At 41.4% G+C, this 14,973-nt stretch overlaps 1 pseudogene; it reads left to right on the forward strand.

Annotated features, from left to right (window-relative positions):
* Positions 1 to 2: 2 nt before the first annotated feature.
* Positions 3 to 12,771, forward strand: LOC133408515 (immunoglobulin-like and fibronectin type III domain-containing protein 1; annotated as a pseudogene).
* The last annotated feature ends 2,202 nt before the right edge of the window (positions 12,772 to 14,973 follow it).

Consider the following 14,973-nt stretch of genomic DNA (forward strand, 5'->3'; position numbering starts at 1 on the left):
GCATGGCAGTAATTGGCCTCCCTGTGCCGAGTGACCATGTATTCTTAGGCCCCTGGGGAAACTAGTTCATTACATGCCTGCCATTCATAACCTTAAAACATCGGATGTCAGTACCGTTGTAAACCGACGACATCCTGTATTATTGATTGGTACAGTATTACCACGGCAATATCGGGGATCAATACTCCCCAATTAGAGTATATCTTTTGCTGTGATCGACTGGCACCGATCCAGGGTGTAATCAGCCTGGGGTCATCTTGGATATGCTCAAGATCCCCACAACACTGAACCTGATAAGCAGATAGAAAATAGATGGATGGATTATATCCATATATTGTGACATCAATTACAGCATAGGTCGCTGTAAATGGTTAAGTGTTGATTGAGTAATGGCAACATATGGTTTTACAAAAGTAACCTGTCAGGACTCGAATAAGGTGGATGATCACATTAATTTGTGCCATAAATCTCGGTCAACATTCGCTTCAAAATCCTTACGGTCTTGGAAGGATTTCATAGGAAACCAGGTCTTAGGTCAGAAAATACATGACGGTGAAAATACATGATGGTGAGACCACACCAAGAGAGAAAGCCATAGCCAAAAGTGAGTGGACATTTTGCTGTTCTGAGGATGGGGATTGTAAATCTCAGCCTTCCTATACAGAATTTCCATTTTCTCCCAGTGCTTGTGTGGGTTTTCTCTTGGTCTCATTTAAAAAAAAGCATGCATTAAAGACTAAATTGTCCATAGGTTTTAATGTGAGAGTCAATGTTTGTTTGCCTATATGCACCCTGCAATTGTCCTTGGTGCACCTCTTACCCCAAGTCAGCTGGGATAGGGTCTAGTTCACCTGAGACCATTATGAGGACAAGGATGGATGGTTTTCCCTAATACTATGTTTTTAATGTCTACCCGGCCAGAAACACCTTAAATGAATAGGTTCTTAAGTAATACTTTCACTGGGCTCTTGTTTAATGGAGAAGGTCCCCAAGGTCCACCCATCTCCACATATTCATATTTCTGTTTATTTTGGCACTAGCTCAAACCTGAAAATAGCAAGAAAGTATAAAACACTATGACACTTGCTGAAGGTGTACACTGTTAATTTATGCCCACGTCTTCTTAGATTACCTCCTGGAGCATTTTTTTTTTCTTTTATGGGGGTTGAGGTCCAAGTTTAGTGTCACTGAAGAAGAGAGGGCCAGCTGTTTCCCCTCAGCGGGATGCCAAGTCTCAGGTTCAACGGAAGGGCACCTCACAATACTAAATGGAATAAAATACTTTTTCACTTCTGTGCCTGAATGAAAATTTCAGGTTATCCAAATATTATTTATCTTTTTTCGTTTGCCTTCTGTTTTGTATATCGAGTATTTGAATTTGTGGAATATTTGGCCACATTTGCAAGAACTGATTGATGTTTTACTACCATCGACGTTTGTTTACAGTACAAAACACATTTCAGCAATGCTTACCTTTTGATTAATAAATGTAACAGAGCACAATTGCGTTAAGGTTGAGGATGTTCCATCAAAATAACCATTCCAAAGACCAAGTGTCGTGCTGAAGCCCTAGATTGGACATTCTGGTGTTGAGGGAGGGATTACGAGGCTTCATGGCTGCATATCATCTTGGGCCCCCTTTTCAAGAACCTACATCTTTTTTAGGTCCAAAGAGCATGTGAGTAAAACTATCCCAGAGGGCCACAGTGAAAAAGAAGCCAAGGGTAAGGTTGCCTCTCAAAAGCCTTCACTTCCACTTGCAGGATTCAGCTGGCAACAAACACATCAGCGGAAAAAACTACTTGGAAAATAGTGAGTAGAGGATTCGGAGCTTATTCTCAAATATGATTTATTGACCTTAAACATATTTAATGAGAGATTTTGGGTGCACATCTGATTACTTGTTACTCAGTCATGGTTAGGTATGTGGAAAAAGAACAGTTAATACTATTTTATCCTTTCTCAGCTGTAAAGCAATACAGAATGTAGACTGTATGATGGTGGTGCTATAGGGGACTTATTTGAATACAGAATTGACACATCCAGGTGAAAAATGAAAAACTGTAGTAATGCAAAAGTATGAATGAAAAACTTTTCTCTACCTTTACAACGATTCCCTGTGTCAGTGTTTCAAAATGTTACCGTGTAATTTACTCTTAAAAACGACAGTGTCGTTAAAAAAAGGGGGACTCAATCAGGATTTAATCCATAAAAGGCTCCAAAAACCGGTGGCTATTTTGTATCTTAGACACCTGTGCACCAATCATATAGTATATATATAAATATATATATATATATATATATATGGTATATATATATATATATATCCATCCATCCATTTTCTGAGCCGCTTCTCCTCACTAGGAGCCTAGGAGCTGGAGCCTATCCCAGCTGTCATCGGGCAGGAGGCGGGGTATACCCTGAACTGGTTGCCAGCCAATCGCAGTATATATATATATATATATATATATATATATATATATAGATATAGATATATATATATATATATATATGTGGAGTTTGCATGTTCTCCCCGTGCCTGCGTGGGTTTTCTCCGGGCACTCCGTATATATATATATATATATATATATATATATATATATATATATATATATATATATATATATATATATACGTGGCATGCAAGTATTTGATGACCACAGTAGTTCTGTCATTTACAGCATGCATGGAGTGTATATTTGAACCATTCTTGTAAAATTCCCCTCTATATTATGACATACTGTATATGTACGTCTTCACTCTAAATGACCAATGGAGGGCTTTACTTTAAAATCATATGGTGTTATAGAGAAACACAACCACTTTAATACACACCCTTGGTTTATGACGGAGTACCATTCCTACGGCGGCAACATAACCCAAATTAGCACATAAGTGGAAATGTGCCGTAGTCTAGCACTAACCTAACTAAATTGTGATTAAAGTAAATATTTGTATACAAAGTACTTATAGGCCAGAAATATAAAATAATCACATGAAAAATCATAAGCACAGCAGCAACTGAGTGTGCCTTCTTTTTCCATGTTATGACGTATTCATATGCTATTGCGTGGCAATTTGAACCTCAAAACACTATGTCAGGACTGTAGACCCCTGCATTGACTTAGTGTAATCATTTGATTACATTTTCTAGAAGGACTATGGGGAAACTCAATTATTGGGTTTCTCAATGCTGAAATATATTTTAGAATGACATGGGAGAATCATTTTCTAAATATTCCAAACACCAGTTTTGAGATTATAAACTGAAGTCAATTACACTCAACTGAATTTCTAACACTCAATTATTCAACTGGCCTAATAATACATAATACATCTGTGTTTTTCAGAGCAGCCATCCAAGCTGTGCAACTAAACCAAGATGTTTAAGACACATAGGGTTAAGGATGTAGAGCAGACTGCTCCAGGGCAAGGCAAGTCATTTTTCTTTTTCTTTTTAAAGCAACTCCTGAAATGATCAGGCATTTTACCGAAGTAATTCTAAATTGTACGACTTTAGAGAGATGCAAGCGATCAAAAAAAAGTCGAAGGTGCCAGGAGTGATGATCACTCAATTTGTGGAGGAAGTCCCTCCAGGCATGAGTACCCCAGATTTCACATGGAAACCCATAGCACTGACCATTCAAGAAGGTAGGGTGCAAAACACGCCTGCGTCCAAGCTTTGTTTGTTTTATTTTGTGACACATTACGCTGTGATGACCAGCAGTTTTGATGGCACATTTCCAGGAAAGCTGGGCATTTTCAAAGCAATAGTTATCGCCAAGCCTGCGCCGACGGTGTCATGGGCGAGAAATAATGGAGAAATTGATGAAGGGAATTACAAAATGGTCCACGACACGCATTCTGGTGTATACTCACTGCAGGTGAGCTCATTACAGTGGCTCAAATAAACAAGGATGATGAAAATATGTAGTAGCCAGCAAAAATAACTGTTATATCAATTCTGCATTTATATTTTCTAGATACCAGATGTATCAGTGGAACACGTTGACACACATGTGTTTCGCAACAAATGAGTATGGAAAAGCGGTTGTCACAGCTGCCCTTAATGTCATTGAGGGTGAGTCAACTCCATACTAAATAAATAAAGGTAATTACTGAGAGGAATCAGTTGTCCTATACTCCAATGTCTTCCTCTCTAGTTGGCTACAAAAAGAGCAGAGCCTTGCAACAATCAAGAACAGGTACACATTCCACACTGTTTGACACGCAAAGTCACGCAATCATTGACTTAATCACAAACACATGCCCAATACCTTCCAGCTGTCCGACTAATCCCTGAAGACTTCAAGAAGGCCTTAAAAAGCACGTAAGTAAGACACCAGTGTAACAGCAAAAGCAAATGACATTTGGCTTGATATCAATTAATTTCTTGTGTAGGGCTGACATCGAACCTAAACCCGTATTCAAACGAGTCATAGATGACAGGTTTTGGGATCTTTTATTGAGCCCTGATAAAAAAGATTACGAAAAGATTTCCAGCGAGTATGGTGTCACAGATTTCCGCTGGATGTCTGAATCTACTCGGCTGTGGTTGGAATCAAATCTTGGAGTGCCTGGCTTATAATGGAAGGTGTGTGCACGCTTATCTTTTGAAGAAATGAATTTAAATGCCAGCAGCACTATAGTAAGCGGGTCTGCTTCACAGTTCTGAAGTTTGGGGTATGACTATCAGCGCCGGCCTTTATGTGTGGAGTTTGTATGTTGTTCCCATGCTTATGTGAGTTTTCGCCGGGTACTCTGGCTTCCTCTGACAGTCCAAAAACAACGTAAGACTCAACTTGTCCATAAGTGTGAATGTCAATGGTTGTCTATACACTATCTGCCCTGGGATTGACTGGCTAGTCTAGGGTGTACCCTGCCTCTCAGTAGGCTAAGCGCTACAGAAAATGGATGGTTGGGTAAATTAATATGGTAGATAAAGCATGGCTAATACCAGTGTATCTGTATTGTTCTGTTTAAATCAGCGGACAACGACCAAAGCTTGCTCGGAAAGAAGAAGGCTCGCAAAACAACACGAGCAGGAGGAGGCGGAGCGGATCTGCTGAAGATCGCTGAGGAGCAACAGGCCAAATTACAGAAGGAGAGAGACGAATTGCTCGCAAAGGCCAAGGCGATAGCGGAGGCTGAAGCTAATGCTAAGGCCGAAGCGGACGCTAAAGCAAAAGTTGAAGCAGAGGTTGAAACTAATGCAAACGGAGAGGTTAAAGCTAAAGAAGAGGATAAAATTTAAGTAAAAGGAGAGGTTAAAGCTAAAGCAGAAGATAAAACGAAAACAAAGCCACAATGCAAAAACAAACAAACCAAACAGAATTTAAAGGCAAAGAAGGTGGAAAAGATTGAAAAAAAAGATAAAGGTAAAGATGAGGATGCAGCCAAAGCAACAGCCACCAGAGAATCAGCGGTGATAGAAGAGGAACTTGCTCCTCTTCCATCACCGCTGAAAGGAGAAGAGGAGGAGGAATTTGATTATGAGGATGAAATAGAAGAAGAAGAGGGAGAGGAAGAAGCCAAGCCTAAGCAGACGGTACAAGCAAAGAAAGCTGAGGATGCTGCTGATGCCAAAGTCTCTGATGACACAGAAGAAGATGGCCCAGTACTGGAGAAAAAGAAGAAAGTGGGAACAGGCCCACTTGTTCCTGATACTGTCATTGGTAAGATGAATGAGATGATACTGCTTTGATCACATATTAGTGTTTGTTCCTTACAATAGTATCAAATTTATCTCTTAGGTACGGGCGTTTACTTCACCAGTGGTCTGTCTGATACGAATGCTCTCACTCCTTCAGAATGACTCTGAAGGAGTCTGGTACAAAGATGGAAAAGAGGTGAGCAAAGCAACAGTGTATTTGATAATAGTGGTTCTTTTTAATGGCTCTGTGTGTTTCAGACAACGTCTACAGATTATGTCTGTATCGTTGACAAAGGGAGTTATCGCAAGCTTGTGTTTAAAAATTGCAAAGAAGAGGATTCTGGAAAGTATCGCTATGAAGCCGATGGCCGTAAAACGGAAGCGATGGTGACTGTCGAAGGTAGCGACATAAGGAAAAAAATGAGAAGCCCTTGAAGAAGTCATTTGGTGATGAATGGCCAGTATAAAACAATATGTGCTCTTCCGACAGATCCCCGAGAATGAACAAGGATGACCTCACTGAGTTATTAAAACTGGTTATTGTAAAAACTGGGAAGGATGCAGCCTTCAAACTGTCCTTTGTTGGCTGGGAGCCTATCAAAATCCAGTGGTACAACGAAGGTGAAGAGCTGTTTGAGGTCACCCGCACCAGAATTGAAAAGTCCTCAAGACACACGCGCCTACTGCTGCTGAATTGCAACTGCAAAACATCAGGCAAAATAAAGATCCGGATTAAAAATTAATTTGGAACAACAGAGGCGGTCACTCAATTCATTGTTCTCGGTATTTCCAGTGATGTGAAAAAAAATTGCCCCATTCATGATTTGTGATTTATCTATTTATTTATGCATATTTATCACACTTCAATGTTTCGGATCAGCAGTTTCTCAAAATTGATTATACCTGTATACTTTATATTAAAGAGAGGAATCCAAAACATATGGCTCGATGTGGAAAAAGTAATTTCCACCCATTGTTAAAACTTAGTTCTTTCTCCGACGCATGCCAATGTTTTCCAGTGTCTATGATTAAGTCATGAACACTGTTCTCAACTGAGGCAATGTGAGGCGGCAGTTCTTTGGATGCCATTCTGGGTTCTTTTGTGCACTCTTGGAATAATGTTGGTAGGCTGACATCTCCTGGGGAGGTTCACAACTGTTCCCGCATTTCTTAATGCATAGTAGTAGTATGCTATTATTTGCATTCAGTATTGCACAGGTTGTTGTTTTATATAATATTGCACAGTTCTTGTTCATAACATTGATCTTATGTGTAAAAAGGGAGGGTGAGGTGCAGTCATTAGTTCTTACTGTGGGGGACAGATGCATTTCACAGCTTGGTGGTAGAAGCTGTTTTGAAGCTTCGTGGATGTAGACTTCAATGTCCTGTGGCATTTTCCAGAGGCAAGGGGGGAGGAAGTGAGTATTCGGGTGGGAGGGGTCCTTTATGATTCCACTGGCATTACCTTGTCGTCTGTCAGTGTCGGTGTCTCTGAGATTGGGTAGTGTGGATCCATTCACCCTCTCTGCTGCTTTTACCACCCGCTGCAGGTCCTTCCTGTCCTTCGCAGTACAGTTACTGTATTAGCTTGTACAGCGGTAGGTCAGGAGTCTCTCCATGGTGGAGCTATAAAAGTTTATCAGCAGGTGTTCGGGGAGCTTGGCTTGGTGTAGAGGAAGTACATTCTTATGACGTGCTTTGCTCACCTGTTGGGAGATGTTGGTGGACCAGGTGAGGTCTACCAAGAGGTGGACTCAGAGAAACATGAAGCTTTCCACCCACTCTACTTCCTCCCCATTGATATAGAGGACGGTATGCTCAATGCTCTTGGATTTCCCAAAGTCCATTATCATCTCCTTTGTGCTGGCTGTATTCAGGTTGAGATTGTTGATTTCACACCATCAATTGAGATGCTGGACCTCCTCCCTGTAGGCTGAGTCATCGTTTTCCCTGATCAGTCCAACAAGTGTGGATGTTGTCAGCAAATTCGACAGTGGTGATGTTGGGGTGAATAAGAGAGCAGACATGATTAAAAATGGAGAAGAGGAGGGGACTGAGGACACATCCCTGAGGTCTCCCCATGTTCAGGATGAGAGTGGAGGAGGTGTTGTTTATCATTCTGACATTGTGAAGTCTGTTACTGAGAAAGTCCATTATCCAGGTGCACGGTGAGCTCTCGATGGCCAGGTTGCTTAACTTAATCAGTTTTTGGGGTACAACTGTATTAAATACACAGCATCCTCCAATAGGTGTTCGCATTATCCAGGTGTGTAAGGGCTGTGTGGAGTGCTGTGCTGATTGCATCTTCTGTTGACCTGTTTGACGTGTATGCAAACTGATAGGGATTGAGGTCATCGAGAAGAGTGTTCTTGATGTGACGAGTCTCTCCTGACATTTGGTGATTATGGGTGTTAGAGCAACTGAGTGGTAGTGGTTCAGGTAGCTCAATGTGTTCTTCTTGGGTCCTGGGACTACAGACAGAACAAAGGAGGGAAATAACTTTTTCAAAATCTAGAAAATGTTTAAACTGCATTTTGCATTTTTGGGGTTATCTTTATAAGATATTAAAATTGACTTGATGATCTGAAAAATTTAGGGTGTGATTAACAGGCCTAAAAAAATAAATACAATAAATAAATAAATAAATCTGAATTCAAGAAGGGGGAAATACTTTTTTCCGACACTAAATGTATTTGTATTAACTGACTTTTCATTCCATTCCATGCGACTGAGCATGTTCTTTCTTTTGTTTGAACTCAGACAAGCCAACGCCACCCCTAGGCCCTGTAGATATAATTGAAAGTTCGGCCAGCAGTATCGAGTTCAAATGGAGGCCTCCCAAAGACAACGGAGGCTCCCCGATAACTGACTACATCTTGGAACGCCATCAAATCGGGCGTAACAGCTGGAAAAAGTTGGGAAAAATGGGTCCTGAGGCCAAATACAAGGACTCAGATGTGGATTACGGAAGAACGTACTGCTATCACATCAGGGCTGAGAATGATCAAGGAGTGAGTGAAATTATGAAAACTGAGGACATTCAAGCAGGGACCAAAGGTGGGTTATCTCAAAAGTATAACCGAATCAGTTTAATTTTGACTCACAAATGTCCTTATTGTAGCGTCCCCTGGACCTCCAACTGGCCTGAAAATTGTAAGTGCTTTTAAAGACCGCATCAACCTTGCATGGTCTGCCCCTTCAAAAACGGGGCACCAACATTTTGGGATACAAAGTGGAGAAACGAAAGAATGGTAGTCACCTTTGGGGCCTTGTCAACCCACCGGATGAGCCCATTAAAGGTAAAATTCAGAAATATAAATATAAGGGGTCTTTGGTTTACAACTGAGTTCCATTCCTCCTGCGGGTACAAATTTGTATCTAAGTCGGAAGGTGCAGATCAGATTTAACTGCTGGATGTTATTCCTCCACCGCCCTCATGACTTTGTCTTTTTTCTTGAGTTTATCACTAACCTAAATCAGAATAAAGTAGGTGTACTCTGCTGTCTGCAGCCAGACTGGCATTGCAAATGAGAATCTGTTCTCAATGGCCTTAACTGGTGAAATAAAGGTCAAACAACTGTAAATATTTTTATGAAAAACATATTTAGGCCATGTAAAACATCCATCCATCCATCCATTTTCTGAGCCGTTTCTCCTCACTAGGGTCACGGGCGTGCTGGAGCCTATCCCAGCTATCATCAGGTAGGAGGCAGGGTACACCCTGAACTGGTTGCCAGCCAATCGCAGGGCACACACAAACAAACAACCATTCGCACTCACATTCACACCTACGGGCAATTTAGAGTCTTCAATTAATGCATGTTTTTGGGATGTGGGAGGAAACCGGAGTGCCCGGAGAAAACCCACGCAGGCACGGGGAGAACATGCAAACTCCACACAGGCGGGGCCGGGGATTGAACCCGGGTCCTCAGAACTGTGAGGCTGACGCTCTAACCAGTCGTCCACCGTGCCGCCCCATGTAAAACAATCAAATGAAAAACAGTCAGTAAGGGAGTAACTGAGCTTGCCTTCTTGCGCCAGGTGACGACGTCGTCTTACACCCCTGCTCAAACTAGTTCATTGTGCATGCTTTGTAATGCTCAAAACACCCTAGGTCGGGACTGTCTAAACCCTAGGACCCCTGTAAATTGATTTGCCAACTTTAGAATACAACATATGCACTTAAATATGTTGTTGTATGTTATGTACCAGGGGAAAACTATGGTGCAAAAGACGTTGTTGAAGGCATTGAGTATGAGTTCCGTGTTTCTGCGAGCAACATTTCTGGTGCCGTACAGCCAAGTGCACCTTCCGAGTTTGTTTTTGCACGGGATCCAAAGAGTAAGACGTTTTGCAAAATCCAAACTATTTATACAGACTACACTTTTAGACCCCCCTGAAAAAGTCAGAGACTTGAAGGTGACTGATTCCACATACAACACCTTATCTCTGAGCTGGACCAAACCGAAAGAAGAAGGGTTCCAGGATGAGCCCAAAGGATATTTCGTGGAGATCAGGCCAGTGGAAAACCCAGAATGGGATCGCTGTAACTCAAGCTATCATTATGAACTCCTTCACCATCATGGGTCTAAAGTCAATGACCATGTACTGGGTAAGGGTGGTAGCCACCAATGAGGGTGGAGACGGTGAACCTCAAGAGTTGGACAACTACATTATTGCAATACTTCTACCAGGTGAGTGAGTGAACTTTTTAAATTGTCTGTCATCAAATCTTTACACATTTAGGCTTAGACTTTTTGGATTATTTTTTTCCACACTGATTTTGTCTTCTCATTCCACTATAGTGAGACCTCATTTTACTGACAAAAAAATTAAGGACTTTATGATAACAAGAGCTGGCAACTCTGCAAGGGTCAACTATAACTTCCAGGTTCAGTATACACGAAAAGGAATGAACGCATGACCCATCGTTTTAATTACGACAGATTTATTAAAGCTCGTCTCATGCTGTTGGCAGGCTTCTCCGTTACCGAAGATTACATGGCTCAAGGTTCAGATGCCTCTTCCTAAGCACGTGACAGTGAGCAATTCTGACACATCATCGCAGTTAATGATCGCATCGTCTGAGCGTCAAGACACTGGTATCTACACCCTGATCTTGAAGAACATCGTTGGACAGGAGTCATGCAGTATTGAGATAAGAGTCACAGGTAGAATTAATAGAATGATTTGGTCATCCACGGAAAGAAGACTTCGTAGTGTACTATTTTTTGTGGCTTGATGGTGATTATTTTCCTAGATGACCCCAAGCCTCCAGGCCCAGTGGAGTGGGAAGAAAACGTGTCTGGAACGGTGACAATCGCTTGGACCACCTCACCAGATGAGAAAAAAGACGACAGGCTGCACTACATGATCAGCAAGCGCGACTCTGTCAAGCGTAGTTGGCAAACGGTGGCAGACCATCTTTTCAACATGTTCACTGCCATCAATATTTTGCCAAGAATACAGTACAAGTTCGGCGTCTATGCCAAGAATGACATGGGAACTTCTAAACCCTCAGAGTCGACAAACTGGGAAGTGAAGCGAGGGAAAGGTAGCAAATGTTTTAGTTCCGTGTCTTTTTGCTTATTTCTTCTGATAATTCACACAATTGATTTTCAAGGTCCTCCGTTGACTTACTTCTAAATTTTGCCTGAAAGCTACATCTTCCAATGCATACACACAGCGAGCAAAACACAAAAGCTTTTTAAAATGTTTTTAAATGTTCATATAGTGTGTGGTGAACTTTATGCACACTTAACGATCTGTCCACCGACAATCAAGCGTCTCATCCCCCAAATCTTAACTCTGATCAATAGCATTACCCGGAGTGACCTGTGAGAGGCAACAATGTGCTGCAGGGACGTTGTCATGTTAATTTCTTGACTTTTCTACTCTAGTAAAGCAGGTTGTGCGTGAGCGACTCCACTCATACTGAGGTAAAACTCATTATTTGTGTGCTTAGTGCTCTTACAGCGTGTGGTGTACACCAGATGACCAACACAACACACCAAACACGTAGCGATATCGCCACAGACAATCCCAAGTCTCCTCTTTCAAAAGATGTCTGTCGTAGTGCTAAAATTGACCTGTGTGAGAGAGCATTGTGCAACAGGGTATCCAGACTGCTGGAAAATAAGAATAGGAACAAGTAGTAGCAAATCAGATGGGGAGGGGGGGAAACACTCTTAACACACTCCACACCAACAGGATAATCGCTCAGTATAATCCTTTAGAAACATCTGAGAATCGGGCCTTTGCTGACTTTGTACACAAGGTAGAGAAAATGCTAAAATATCCCCCGATTGGCAGTGTGTGTACCCTCCTCAACACTTGGAGGACACATTATATTGAAATTCAACAAATCACATTGAACCTTTGTGCTGTTCCCAGTGGCCTTTCTTCTTCCTTCATCTGTTCATTTCCTGACTGGCTATCGTTCAGTTCTACGTGACAATCCCAAAATCTGTGGCTTGGACAACCTCAGCATTGAGCCCACACAATACAGTTTTTGTTTGCCAATGTTGAACAAGTTTGGCAATCGTGATTTCTGGCCTTGATCATTTTCCGAGCAGATAAGTGAGGGTAAAATCAGTAGAAACATTCCTCATGATAATCTGTCAGGGTACTCTTTAGACCCATCTAATTAATCATGCCTTTGGTGATGTGGGTGGAAGGGAGGGATCAGGTTAAACATGGGCCAGAATATTTTCAGGTGAAAAATGACTGTAAATATGTTATCGACCCTTCCTATTTTCTTCCATCCAGGAATTGTTTTTTTTAATTTCCCAGCCTCAAAGGACTGCAGCTTTGAGGCTGCTCCCGCCTTTTCTGTTCCACTAAAAACACACAACACTCCAGAGACCTACGAGTGTTATATGAGCTGTGCCGTGACTGGAAACCCCAAACCCTACGTTACTTGGTACAGGAATAACATCAGCCTAAACAGCAACAGCAACTACTACATCACCAACACGTGTGGGGTCTGCTCCATGGGCATACTCAAAGTGGGACCCAAGGACAGCGGGGAGTACATGGTCGTTGCAGAAAATGCTCTGGGCAGAGTGGAATGTTCAACCAAACTTTTTGTCAAAAGTGTAATGTTATTCATTTGTTGACACAATACAGGCCTCTCAAACTCGCAGCCCGGGGGCCAATTGAGGCCCATGAGACGATAGTTTGCATTCTTCTAATTGACACCAAAGTTTAGTGTTAGTGATTTGACAAAGCCCAGTGATCGTAAATGACGTCCAAAAACATGCAACAAAGCTAAAAATGTATACTGTATACGACGGCGACGTGGAGTAAATGTCTTTTGCGGAGCCGATCAATGACGTCATTGATCGGAGCAGCGAATTATGACATTAAACCCGATCAGCATAAAATGCTAGTTATCGGCCGATACCAATCAAGCCGATCAGATTGGTGTAAAGTCTACTTAACTCATTCACTGACATTGACGGCTGTTGAATTCAAATATCCATGTTAACGTGGAGGCCTGGCAGTGAATGAGTTTTTAAGTTTGTGTATTGTGTTTATCTCTCCACGGTTCCACTGGTTGTTTTGTTTGCTAGATAAAAAGGTATCTGGTAATTGATATCTAACTCAGAGATCCATACATTAAGATGATTTTAATGAAACATCAGGTCATTCCACGCTTAACCTGTTGGTGGTGCCAGAGGAGACTTATTAATATCAAATTGGCCTCAAGGGAAAAGTCAAGCACTGGGATTGGCCAACAACTGTGTAAGGATCAACCATTAAGATGACTGTTTCTTCAAGATGCCAATGTAAATACATGGCATCTGTTACTGTTCAGGAAAAAAAATAAATCAATATATACAGGAATGCATCAGTATATAATATAAAAGCCTTGTTTTAACGGCCCCTTCACCCCTTAACTGTCGTGTTTACTGTCGAAATTTCATTGCCCACATTTTTCTTTCACAGTTTGGCATGTGTTTAGAGGCTCTAAGAGGTATTATTTTTTGTTATTGTTCTTTTTGCGTCAATATTTTTATTGTAATGTTTTCTAATAATTGTGTATTTTTTCATCTATTTCTTTCGTGTAATATTTTGAATAATTTTAAAATTCGTATTTTTTTTTATGACCGTGGGTCTCTTGAATGGGACTATCTAAATAAACGTTATGATGTAATGGTAAAGACTAACGCAAATAATGTTTCTGCAGACCGCGCTGCATTGGGTTGTGTAACGTTATCTGGTTTCGTCATTGTTTTGTATAGTACAATACAATTCGAGGAGCCTGTCTTTGGCCACCCCTCGCATTGAATATCCATTCTCAGAACGGCTCGTCATGCCTGACAACAGTCACAGTTCCCCGTGTCATGCGTTGGCTTTTATTACAAGGGCTTGAAATACACACTCGTGCTCACAAGGGGTATAGCTGTGTTACTGCTAAGGCCGCAATGACTGGGCTATTGTTGCGTGCCAGCAGCATGGTGGGGGCACAACAGATGCAGAGCACATTTGTCATTGTCCAAAGGCACCACACTTGTTGCCACTTTTCACAAAAAGCCCTATGGGTGGGAATAATGGAAGACCCCCTCTATACGCAGGGGACAGGGACCGAGCCCTGCCACCAGTAGCCAAAAACCGTGAATAGCTGACAGGCAGTAATCAAGTTTTAATTCAGTAACTGGACTGAAATTGGCGCCACTCTGACCTGACAGTTTTGGCTGTTTGCGTTCATGTCGTGGTGCCACATGTCCGTTGTTGTGTCACGTTGTTGGTGCCAGCCAACTAAACACCTGTTACGCCATTGGCCACTCTTATGTCACTCACAGGGAGTGCCATTGTCAAGGGATATTTATGAGGCAGTGAAGGGGTCGATACAGGGCAGTCACACTGTCACCAGCATAGCTGTCATGTGCTCTCACAACAGTTGACTATTAATTTCCCATTGAATCATTTTCTTGTTGCTCTGGATATGATATCTATTTGACAAGTCTTACAGTTGTTTGTGTTTGAATGAGATTAGATTTTGTTTTTCATTGATGTAAAAACACAACAGGGTATTCAGTCTTCTGCAGTTTATTCACTTTGTAATGACACAAAATGGCACATCAATTTGAAACTCAAAATTACTCAACCTTTACATTTACCATTTAAAATGTGCATTGTCAAATGCATTGAGTGGTGCATAAAGCTTTCATCTCAACTCACTTCTTAACTAGAGTAAAAATCAAGCAAAAATTCTAATTCATCAGGTGATACATAAAGATCACATCTTAACTACTGTAAAAAACAGAAATTTTAATTCAGCAGATGGTACATAAAGATCACATCTGAACTACAGT

This window comes from Phycodurus eques, chromosome 10, assembly GCF_024500275.1.
Source record: "Phycodurus eques isolate BA_2022a chromosome 10, UOR_Pequ_1.1, whole genome shotgun sequence".
Taxonomy (NCBI): domain Eukaryota; kingdom Metazoa; phylum Chordata; class Actinopteri; order Syngnathiformes; family Syngnathidae; genus Phycodurus; species Phycodurus eques.